This window comes from Tenrec ecaudatus, chromosome 3 (assembly GCF_050624435.1).
Source record: "Tenrec ecaudatus isolate mTenEca1 chromosome 3, mTenEca1.hap1, whole genome shotgun sequence".
In the NCBI taxonomy this organism is placed as follows: Eukaryota; Metazoa; Chordata; class Mammalia; order Afrosoricida; family Tenrecidae; genus Tenrec; species Tenrec ecaudatus.
In genome coordinates, this window is record NC_134532.1 from 113,585,809 (window position 1) to 113,598,009 (window position 12,201).

Below are 12,201 nucleotides of genomic sequence, written 5' to 3' on the forward strand. Positions count from 1 at the left end.
GGCGCAGTTTCCACATGGCTCCTACAGCTCTCTGAGTGTGGCTCTACAACAGGATGGTGAAATAGAGAGAGGGGCTCCTCGGACGTGTTAGCAAGTCTCCGTGTGTCTGGTCCTCAGGAAGATGAAGACAGAGAGAGAAAGGAAATATCTAGAATCCTCGTCATGAGATTGTCACACCACAAGGAGGTATCACCAGTCTGTGACCTGATTGGCAGGTTAGACTCCACCCCTACACTTATTCATCAAGTTGACATGAAACTATGCAACAACCACAGCTCCCTTCTAACATTTATGTTCCATATTACCAACAACGTCATGATCTTATCACAATCATATCTCCAGTATAGTTGTTGTTGGCTATCGTCAAGATGACCCTGACTTATGGTGGCACCGTATGTGCACCGAAGACCTTCTCTTCACGGCTTTCAAGTGATCTTTGGAAGTAGATAACTAGGCCTGTCCTTCAAAGGACCTCTGGTTGGATTCAATCTGCCAACTACTGGGTTAATAGTGGAGTTCTTAACTGTGTGCACCACCCAGAGACAGCCACGGAGCATAATATTAATAGAGGGAGATAAATACTAGAAGTATGTATTGCTGGTAGCTAACATTGAGTGGGTTCTCACTCATAGTGGCCTCATGTATGACTCCACAAAATAGTGCCCAGTTCTGTACCATTATCGCTATTGTTGCCATGTTTGAGTTCAATAGCACACTATTCTACAATGAGCCACCAGGTTTTCACTGTTTAATATTTTTTAGTAGATCACCAGACCTCTCCTGCTAGTGGCTCTTAGTCACTATTGACACTTGCTCATCCTGGGTCACTCGCTGACATTTGCAAGCCTGATAGCAGTTTTCAACATCACAGCAACATGTAAGTGATCACAGGATGACATACTGACAGATGGTTGGTGAATGGCTTTGTAAAGATATTTATTATATTATTTAATTAAAGTGACGTAATTATCTCATCAATGAAATTGCTAAGTCTGTAGGGGCGGGGTGGGATGAGAAGGTCACACTTTTACTTCTCTGTCAGTGCTGGGTTTGTAGAAGCCTTTCAGTAAAAATTGGTTGAACAAAGGTGTTATGCTGGAGCGAGACCAATTAAGCCACACGCAACTGTAATTCAAGTTACTACGCCTTTATTGGCCAGTGATCAAGGGAGGGATGGAGCCTAATTCATCCTCTACCCTGGATGCTGAAAGAGGAAGGTTTTTATATGTGTGGAATACATGGTACAAGGGCAGTTGAGTTCATGCTATATGGAAAAATGAGAACTTATAAAAATAAAACGGGGCTTTACAAGGAGCATCAGCAATTTCAAAAATAAAATGGCAACCACTCAGCAGTTACAAAGGAATTACAGTAGCTGCAAAGTGGCCATACGTGGGTCAATACAAATGGCTCCACTCAGGATGATTAACACAGTATGGTTTCATAGACAAAATGCACACCTACATTAACTAACACATCGTGGCTACCTTGGGGTTAACTGTGGCGACTTGCTACAAAGGGGGCGCTCTTCTCCAGCTTTTCTTTCGCTTCTTTGCTAGATTCACACTTAAATATGTTCTTTGTTGCATTTCTTAAACATAGCCATCACATTCTAGGAAGATTGATTATGAGATTGAAAACATCCGACTTTAGGAAAGAAAAAATGAATTAAAATTTTATAGGGTAAAAATACAAGACAAAATACACATGTACTTAATGCTTGCTTTTTCATTAAATATCATTTAAATATTATATTATTTCAGTAATCACAGTTCATGATTCCCAAGAAACTTGGTGTTATTAGGTGCTGTGTTAGTCTATGTAGACTAAAGAAACAAATTCATAGACACTCATATGTGTATAAGAAAGAGCTTTTTATGCAAGAGCAATTGAATATTGAGAAAACACCCCAGTCCAGTGCAGATCAAGCCTATAAATCTGATATTAGCGTATGTGGCTGAGTTCAGTCTGTAAATTCCTCTTCAGCCTCTTGCAACACATGCAACGATGCTGAATGCAGAAAGATCACAGGCCCGTGGGTGGAAAGTCTTGTGGATCCAGTGACAGTGGAAACATCTCAATGCTGGCAGGGATCTCCATGTGGCTCCTCTAACTCCAGGACTCTAGTGTAGCTCCATGTGTCTTGTCAGCAGGAATGTCTGTGTGTCCCACCTCCAGCAAGCTCTTTATCTTCTGAGCACCTCCAAATGAAGTCATCAAGCTGAAACCTGATTGACTGACTAAACTCCACCCCTTTACTCCTAAGTCTCAAGTTGACAATAGATTATGTAACTACCACGCAGTTCTGAGTCAGAGCAACACTACCTACAATAGAATAAAATATTGCCAAGTCCTGTGCAGTCCTCACAATTTTTGCTATGTTTGAGTTCATTGTTGTAACTATTTTAATAATTAATTTTGTTGAAGGTCAGCCTGTTGTTTTGCTGACCCTCTATCTACCAGCATGACAGCCTTATCCAGAGACTTATCTCTTCTGATCCCATATCCAAAGTATATGAGATGAAGTCTTTCCTCCTGCACTTTTAAGAAATATTCAGGCAATACTTTTTCCAAGACAGATTTGCTTATTCTTTAGGAGGTCCATGGTATTTTTAATATTCTTTTCCAAAACTATAATTCATAGGCATTATTTCTCTGAATCTTATTCATTTTTCAACCTTCACATATATATGAGGAGTGTTAGGCAGAGTTCTCTAGGGAAACAAAGTCAAGACACTTATGATTTTATCTATCTATCTATCTATCTATCTATCTATCTATCTATCTATCTATCTAAAAGGATACGTTTATATAGCACAAAGGAATAGAACAGCCAATTCATCCACACAGCAGTACATCGGGCTCAATTTAACTCACTTTCATGGAAGGTTTAATATACTGAAGATCCTTCAACTCACACTAGCTGCTGGTCTAAATTCAAAGAAGCAGATAGCAGACGTCAGAATCTTCCCTCAGGCAAGACAAGCAGAGTCATCCTGCAGGCAGCAACAACCAGTAGCTTGGGAGCATAGAGAAACAGGTCCCAATGGAATCTCAAGCTCTAGTGATGCACAGCAAGGTCAAACGATCCACACAAGTTGACTCAGTCCAAAGATAGTGCAACCCACAGCTGAGGCAAAGGACTAGCTCAAGCAGCAGCCTGCTGGTCTGATCACGAAGAATAAAGAAATGGCTACACAGAGCCATTTATCTCAGTCACCCTCCGATCAAGCTGCAAACTGATTAAACTCCACCCACATGCTCCTAGGGAAACCTAATAGAGACAATAAGTGTATCACACGAGTCACTCAAGGTGGTATATTTTTTCTTTAATATTTTAAGGCCATCTTGTGGATCAGATTTATGAAACAATTCAATATGCCATTTGATTTCTGGCAGCTGCTTCCATGAGTGTTGATTGGGCACCCAAGTAAAGTGAAGTTCCGGACAACTTCCATCTTTTCTTGTTATTATGCTTCATTGCTTATTGGTCCACATGTAAGATTTTTGTTTTATTTTTATTGAAATGTAATCAATACTTACAGCTGTATTCTTTGGTCATCATCAATTAGTACTTTTAAGTAATTCTTCACTTTCAGCAAGCAAGCAAGACTGAACATCTCACCATGGGCCACCAAGTTACCATGAGGCCTGAGATGCCCATAATGTTTTAAATCTAAATATCTAAGAAAATATCAAAGTGTATTGCTTTAAGTTTGTTGATGAAATATTTCTTAGATTTTTTGGTCTTATTAATTATGATAGGTAGGTTTATTGTGCCAACTTGGCCAATAAGAACATGTGGGATTAATAAGGTCGCAGTTTGATTGAAGGGCAAAGCCATAAATGTCTTGGTGAGTCCCGCCTCTCTCTCTCTTGCTCTCTGGTGCTCAGATCAGCATGTGGCTGCCTTAGCTAGTTCTCTGCCTAACTTGTGAGCTACAGTGCCCGTGGGACACCCAACCCATGGATCATGTCTCTAGAGCTTGAGGTTCCTTCAAGACCTGCTTCACCACACTGTTATTGTATACATTGCTTGAGCTTGGAACTGTCAGATCCTGTCGTCTGGCTGACTGTTGGTGACCTGTCCTGCTGTTTGCTGCCTGTGGCTGGACTACCTGCATTGTTCTAGGGAAGACTCAGCTGACCTTGGATCCAGCAGCCCTTGTGAGTTGAAGAACTTCCAGTATATTAACTGTTCCAAAGAAGTGAGTTGAACTGAGTCCTCTGTACTACTGTATGGACTAATTAGCTATTATATTTCTTTGTGCTCTATCTATCTATCTATATGAAATCATAAGTGTCCTGGTTTTGTTTTTCTAGAGATTCCTGAGAAGTATCCTGGTTTTGTTTTCTAGAGATTCCATTGATAATATTTTCAAAGTTTTGAAATCATATCCTGGAAACCAATGTATTTCTGATAGCTGTTCAAAGACTCAATGAAAATGTTTTAAATTAATAATGAATTGACTGCTCAAATTATTTTGTTCTTTTTAAAGTGATGAGTCTCTGATGATTTAGGAAACTTAAAAAGTTTATGAATAATTTTCTTTTTTTTATCTTAAAATTTCCCCCTCAGTTTCTTGTTTTTTAATTTTGATTTTAGTGATTTTGTTTTCAAATCAGAATGATAAGATTTTATCTAGTCAAAATTTTCCATCTTTTACTTTATGACTTCATCCTTTAAAAATTAAAAAGTAGATGACAATAAGATAGTCTCTTATATTTTCCTTTAATAATTTTGTAATTTTTTGTCTTCCTATTTAGTTCCTTAATTTTTCTGGAATCTGTTTATTTAAAAACAGTTGTATTGGCATATAGTTCACAAATCATACAATTTAACATAAGTCAAAAGGGAGATCACATGGAAACATGTTAAATTTTAACTTAACTGAATGAATCCTACTCCATTTCCAATGCATCACTCTGCATGAAAGCAATGCTCTCCACACCCCTGGCCTATGGCAGAAGGAACTCACCAGAGACTCAATCCATGTTTATTGCCCCACCCCACCTTTTCTTTTTAAAGACTGAAACAACTTTTTAAAAGGATCAGAAGGGGGATCAAATTATATTAAATTTCAACCTATGTCTGCCATAATTGGCTTCACACTACTCTCTGTTAACAAAGCTGTTCACATCCACGGACTGGGGCTAGAGGCCATTTATTAGAGGCTTCATCCATGGTTGGGAGTGCTTTATTGTATGGTGTATACAGTGCAGTGAAATTACTTGGTGTGACTATTCTATCCCCAGACTTTTTAACTTCTACCAAATGACTAGGTAGGAGCATGCAGGTAAAGCGTAGAGATTCTAATTTAGGGATTGGTAAACTTTGCCATTCTGTTAGGTATGAAGTAAGACATCTCCTAAGCAGGAGGAGAGAGAATCTCATGGTTACCAGGAAAGGAGAGTCAGGAGTGAGGTGTTTGCCAGATTCCTGAATGGAGAGGCAGACATCATCTGTGAAACCCAAAGTATCAGAGAGACACGTCTGCTAACACGGCTGAAAAGAGGCGCTGCAGACCAGAAAACTGTATCGTTGGCACGTAGTAACTTGTTTACTTCACCAATAAGCTACAGAATGTTGCCGGTAAATTCTGTGTAGCTATTGAAATGGATTGTCCAGTCGAATAGAGAAGCAGAGCACTGTTGGCAGGATGGTTGGTGTCTCACTGGGATAAAGCAGGGTGGGAGTATTCCGGACATTGGCCTCATAAGATCACCCTGGGGCAGATGTGCAGTTGACTCACCTTCCAGCTAGGGAAGCCAGAGGAGGTCAGAAATGGTCTTCATTTCTTGGTGTTCATTTATATTTTTCCATAGTTACCCAAAGTCATGTTTATAAAGCTTAACCTTCAGGTTTGAAATGCCAACTTTGTCACATCCTGAAGTCTCTTTCATGGATTCAGTATGGCTTCTACTCTGTTACACTGCAATTTTAGTTTATCTCTGTACTATCTGTAGAATATGTTTCATAGTAAAACAACCTCTTGTGTAATTTTTAATTACTTTATCTTGTTTATTCCTGTTTAATTCCTTCTCTACCTAACATTAAATACAACTTTCAAGTGCCATAAAATATCCATTATGGTTTCATTTTAAAAAAGTGATACTTCTTTGGAAAAAAAGGTCATTTCAGAAATGACTAAGTTTCTTTAGGAACATGAGGTATCATATATTCAGCTCCTCTTTTCTGATTTCTATAAAATGTTACTTTTCCACGATTACATTTCTTATTGCTTTCCCTTAGATATTTTGGGTGCCATTGTGAGTAAACTGTATTTCATTACACTTTAAATTTGGTTATTGCTGGTGTATAGGAAATGGTGGTTTATATTTTTTTATTGACATTAACTCCATCCATTTTACTTTTTGCTAATTAGTTCTAAATTTGAAAATGACAGTTGATTTCTGTCTTTTATAAGTAAGTATGTCATTTACAGAGAATGAAAGTATTGCCTTTTTCTCTTTGAATACTTATAATTTTATACCCTTTGTTTTATTCATTGGTAATCTAGTCAATGTGGTGGATAAAAAGAGAGGTATTACGAACATTCTTGTTTTATTCATTTCTTAATTGAGATGATTGGCATAAAATCAAACCAAAATCACTGACATTGAGTTGACTCTGACTAATGGTGATCCTTCAGAACAGAATAGAAATGCTCCTTTGGATTTCTGAGTCTTCAAATCTTTACAGGAGCTGACAGCTTTACCTCTCCCACAGAGTGACTGATGGGTTTGAACTGCTGACCTTTTGATTAGCAGCTTAATAAATAATGCCCAGTGCCACCAGGGTTCCTTTGTTTGATATAGGTTGTTGGTAAACAGAATTTACAATATTAAGAGTTGTATTCCTTTGTTAAAGAAATTACATAAATACATTTCCCAGTAAATGTTTCCTACGTCCTTGGAATGAAACCTACTTTTGCTGGGTACATTATTCTCTTAAATCAATGCTAAATTTAATAAGTGAAGATTGTATCTCTTATTTTTGCATTTAGGTTTATAAATTGGAATTGATTTAATTTTCACTTCTGGTGCTGGCTTTGTAATATGCATTAGAGTCAAAGGAAGCAGTGTGAGCACCGGTCTCTGAAAGGTAAGTGAGATATGTGTTGTAGAATAGAATTGTGTGTGTGTTTGCCTCTCTCTCTAGGGAGGATAATATAGTTTTCTTAGAAAATTAATTTGGTGAGAGAGGTTGGAGCTAGATTCTGTATGATCTTGAGCACATGCTTAAGAAGTTTGCTCTTTGTTCTGTAGGAAAACTATTACAGTTTAAGGGTAAGACAAGTATAATTTAATATGTGCCTTGGAAATTGGAGAAGAAACCCAAGTATTGCCTCAAACATAGAGATTGTGAAAAAATTTAAAAGGAGCAATTGGATTTGGAACCATTGGATATCATGGCCTTTAAGAATGCAGTCTAAAGAGAGTGTCACGGCCCTGAGAATGAAGAAACCAGCTATTAGGTCATTAGGGAATTTTGAAAAGAAACTTCAAAACATGTCTCAGAGCATTACAAAGACAATAACCAGACTGTTCAAGAAGCATTGCCTTCCTAGGCAAGTACTGGTGAAAGCTGAGCGGTCAAGATAAAGAGTATTGTAGTATGTTTATAACGCTGGGTTGCCCTTAATGGTGCAGTGATGACTCACGCAATGAAAGGTGAGAGGGTTGTCTAACATAGAATCCCCCCCCCATGTTTATCACATACCCAAAGGGTTTTTATTCTATATACAAATGACTGGTGCATATGGGATATTACCAGAGTGTGGGCCCAAGAATGTAACCTCGGGGACATGAACTCAGAGAAGCAACGTCTTACTTTTCTCATGGATAATCTATTCTGAATTGTCCTACACAGCCACTTTTCTTTTATAGAAAAAGTTTACTTTTGAAATGAAATAGAACACATTTATGGAAAAGTATATAAAACCTAAGTGTATAACTCAATGAATTATTAGATAATATAGAGTTGTATAACCATTACCCAAGAAAAGAAACAGAACGAACATTGCTATTGTCCCCGGTTAATATTCTCTTTCTCCTCTAAGGAAACCACTGTCCTTAGTTCTAAAGAATCACATCTTCATTTTCCCTTCTGGATTAGAGTGCCTCTCTAAACAGCACAGTTTATCTTTGCCTTTATTTTGAACTGATGTAAATAGAATTACATATTTTGTATCATTTTGTATCTGACCCCTTTCACTGAACATTATGCCCCATTAATGAATGAGATTATGACTTATTGATAAATGTGGTTGTAGGCTGGCTGTTCATTTTATTACATAATATTCAATTTATGAATATTCCATAATTCACTGTTCATTCTAGGTGGAGTGCTATAATAATTCTTGTATCTCTCTCTTGTACTATATCTACATGCATTTCTGTGGGTAAGAATGAAATGTCATGGAAATTGGGTGGAAAAGCATATTTTCAACTGTAGTAGATAATAAATTATTTTCCAAGGACATTGAACCATCACATAGCCAAAGACCAGTATTTTATACTAATAAATTTCTAGCCTACCCATATGCTTGCCAAAACTTTCACTTGTCAGCCTTCTCAATTTTATCCATCTAAAGGTTGTGTCATGACAGCTCATTGTGGGTTTAGTTTTCATTTCCTGTATTATCATGTGCACCTGTTCACATGGTTATTGACTGTTTGGATATTGTGTTAGTCTGGGTTGACTAGAGAAACTAATTCATAGATACTCAGATGTGTATAAGAAAGAGCTTTATTATAGAGAGGATAGGGCTGCCCTACTACAAGACACACCATCATTCACTGACCCATAGTGCTACGGGGGATAGCGCTGGAGACACAGTGAGGGAATTGTGCCCAATCTGATCCCACCACACTGAGGTGAAACACTAAGGTGTGCAACAGAATAGCAAGAGGAACAGAGCTACGAAGTCCCCAGGAAGTACCAAAAATAGACTTTGGGGACAGGGCATGGCACCCCATCAGATTTGACCGGAAAAAAACTCCTTAAGGTCAAAAAACAGACCCTGAACTATTTACAGGTCTCTTTTTATTGTAGTTGTCTTGCTTTCTTTTGTTACTTTATTCTGCTCTGTCTTGTTTTTTTGTGCATATTATTATCTCTGCAGGTCTATCTAGATCAAATAGGTGGGACAAACAATCTAGAGGAGAAAACAATGAGACCGGTGGTTGTGGTTCTAGGGGGGTCATAGGAGAAGGGGAGGCAGGGGAAAGGAAGTGGTGTTAACAAACCCAGAGTCAAGGTAACAACAAGTGATCCAAAATCAATGGCGAGGAGGGTGTAGGAAGTCTTGGTGGGCTTGATCAAGGGCAATGTAACTGAGAGGAATCACTGAAACCCAAAATGAAGGCTGAACATGATAGTGGAACAAGAGGAAAATAAAATGAAATAGAAGAAGGAAGTAGGAAGCTAAGGGCATTTATAGAGGTCTAAATACAGGCATGTACATATTTTTATATGATGATAAGGAAATAGATCTATGTGCATTTATTTATAGGTTTAGTATTAAGGTAGCAGATGGACATTGGGCTTCTACTCAAGTACTCCCTCAATGCAAGAACGCTTTGTTCTATTAGACTGGCATTCCATGATGCTCACCTTCCCGACAATTGCTGAAGAAAAAACAGGTTTATAAGCAAATGTGATAAAGAAAGCTGATGGTGCCCAGCTAGCAAAAGATATAGTGTCTGGGGTCTTAAAGACTTGAAGATAAACAAGTGGCCATCTAGCTGAGAAGCAACAAAGCACACATGGAAGAAGCACACCAGTCTGTGTGATCATGAGGTGTCAATGGGATCAGGTATCATGCATCAAAGAACAAAAAATCATATCAATGGGAATGAGGGGGATTTCAGAGTGGAGACCCAAAGCTCATCTGTACACAACTGGCCATCCCCTTACAGAAGGGTTGCGGGGAGGAGATGAGCCAGTCACAGCGCAGTGTAGCACTAATGAAACATACAACTTTCCTCTAGTTCTTTAATCCTTCCTCCCCTCCACTGTAATGATCCTAATTCTATCTTACAAATCCGCTAGACCAGAGCATGTACACTGGTACAGATAAGAGTTGGAAACACAGGGAATCCTGGACAGATGAAACTCTCAGAACCAATTATGAGAGTAGAGGTACCAGGAGTGTAAGGGGAAGGTGGGGGAGTTAGGGGGAACCGATCACAGTGATCTACATATAACCCCCTCCTTGAGGGATGGACAACAGAAAAAGTGGGTGAAGGAAGACATCAGGCAGCATAAGACATGAAGAAATAATAATAATTTATACATTATCAAGGGTTCATTAGGGAGAGAGGGTGGGGGAGAGAATGAGGGAAAATGAGCTGATATCAAAGATTCAAGTAGAAATGTTTTGAGAATGATGATGGCAACAAATATATAAATGTGCTTGACACAATGGATATATGTATGGATTGTGATAAGAGTTGTATAAGCCCCAATACAATGATTTTAAAAAAATAAGAGTTTAATATAAAGAGTAATTGTATATTAAGAAACATCCCAACCCATTCCAGATCAAGTACATAAGTCAGATATTAACCCATATGTCTGATACCATGTATAAATTCCTCTTTAGACCCACACAGCCATGCAATGGTGATGAAGGCAGGAAGGTCTTGTGTATTCAGTGATGGCGGAAGGATCTCAGGGTTCGGGTGTCTCCACGTGGCTCCTCCAGCTCCAGCCTCTGATTCCATCAGCATAGCTCCATGAGTCTTGTCATCAGGAATGTCTCCCAGCAAGTGTGTGTCCCACCTCCAGGGAGAAAGGTAGGAGTTTCCAGAATCCTCAGAAGAAGGCCATGCCCACATGAGGCCTCATTGGCTGGGATCTGATTGATAGACTAGACTCCAACCCTTCCCAAATAGATTATGTAACTTCCACAGATCTCATCTTTTATAACAAATCCATCCAATTCTTTAGACTCTTTTCTATTGGGTTGTCTTTGTATTTTTCTTGTTGATTTGTGGGAATTATTGATATTAGGATTATGAGCCCTCTGCCTATTAAATGAGTTAAAATATATTTTCTCACCATGTGGACTGTCATTTTATTTTTTGAGGTTGTATTTTAATAATCAAAATCTCCATTTTAAACTTCAGACCAATTTTCAGATTGGTTTAATAATCTCTTTTTTTATTTGTGTTTTTTAAAAAACTTAATCATACGTCTCTCTTACCTGAAATCATGAGTTATCTTGCTTTTCTAAAAGCTATATTGTTTTGTTGTTCACATTAAAATGGGCAGCCCAACTTAAACAGGGTTTTTTCTTATAGGGTGTGTGATAGGTAAGTTTATTGTGCCAATCTGGCCCATCAGAACATGTGGGATTAATAAAGTTGCAGTTTGATGGGAGGGCAAAATTCTGCCTCTCTCGCTTGTTCTCTGGTGATCGGACCAATGTGCAGCTGCCTTAGCTATTTCTCTGCCTCAACTTGCAAGCTGCACTGCCTGTGGGACACCCAACCCATGGACCATGTCACTAGAGCTTGAGGTTCCTTTGAGAACCTCAGTATATACATCGCTTGAGCTGGGGACTGTCGGATCCCATCATCAGGGTGACTACTGGTGACCAACCCTGCTGTTTGGTGCCTATGACAGGACTGCCTGCATTGCTCTACGTAAGCCTCAGCTATCTGTTTCCTTGACCTTGAACCCAGCAGTCATTGTGAGTTGAAGGACTTCCAGTATATTAACTATTTCACAGAAGTGAGCTGAACTGAGTCCTCTCTACTGCTCTGTGGGCTAATTAGCTATCATATTCCTTCATGTTGCATCTATCTATCTATCCATCATCTATCTATCATCTATCTAAAATCATAGGTGTCCTGGTTTGTTTCTCTAGAGAATCCTGTCTAACACAGGGTGTATTGGAGTCAAGCATGATTTTCTCATCTACTATCCTATAATCCCAATACAGTTTGTGGGAAAAGATTATCCTTTTCGTATTGCTCTGCATTGTCACTTTTGGCATCAATCAAGTGCCCACCTATGTGACAGCTTGTTTAAACTTTCAAAATCCACCTGTCTTTCAATTCCTTGTTCTATAGATCATTGTGAGATGTTACAAGCACTCACTATGATTGTGCATTCGCCTCATTCTGTAGTCCATCATCAATTTCTGTTTTGTATGCAGGATGAAGTATATTGTGGTTGCTCTTGACTTG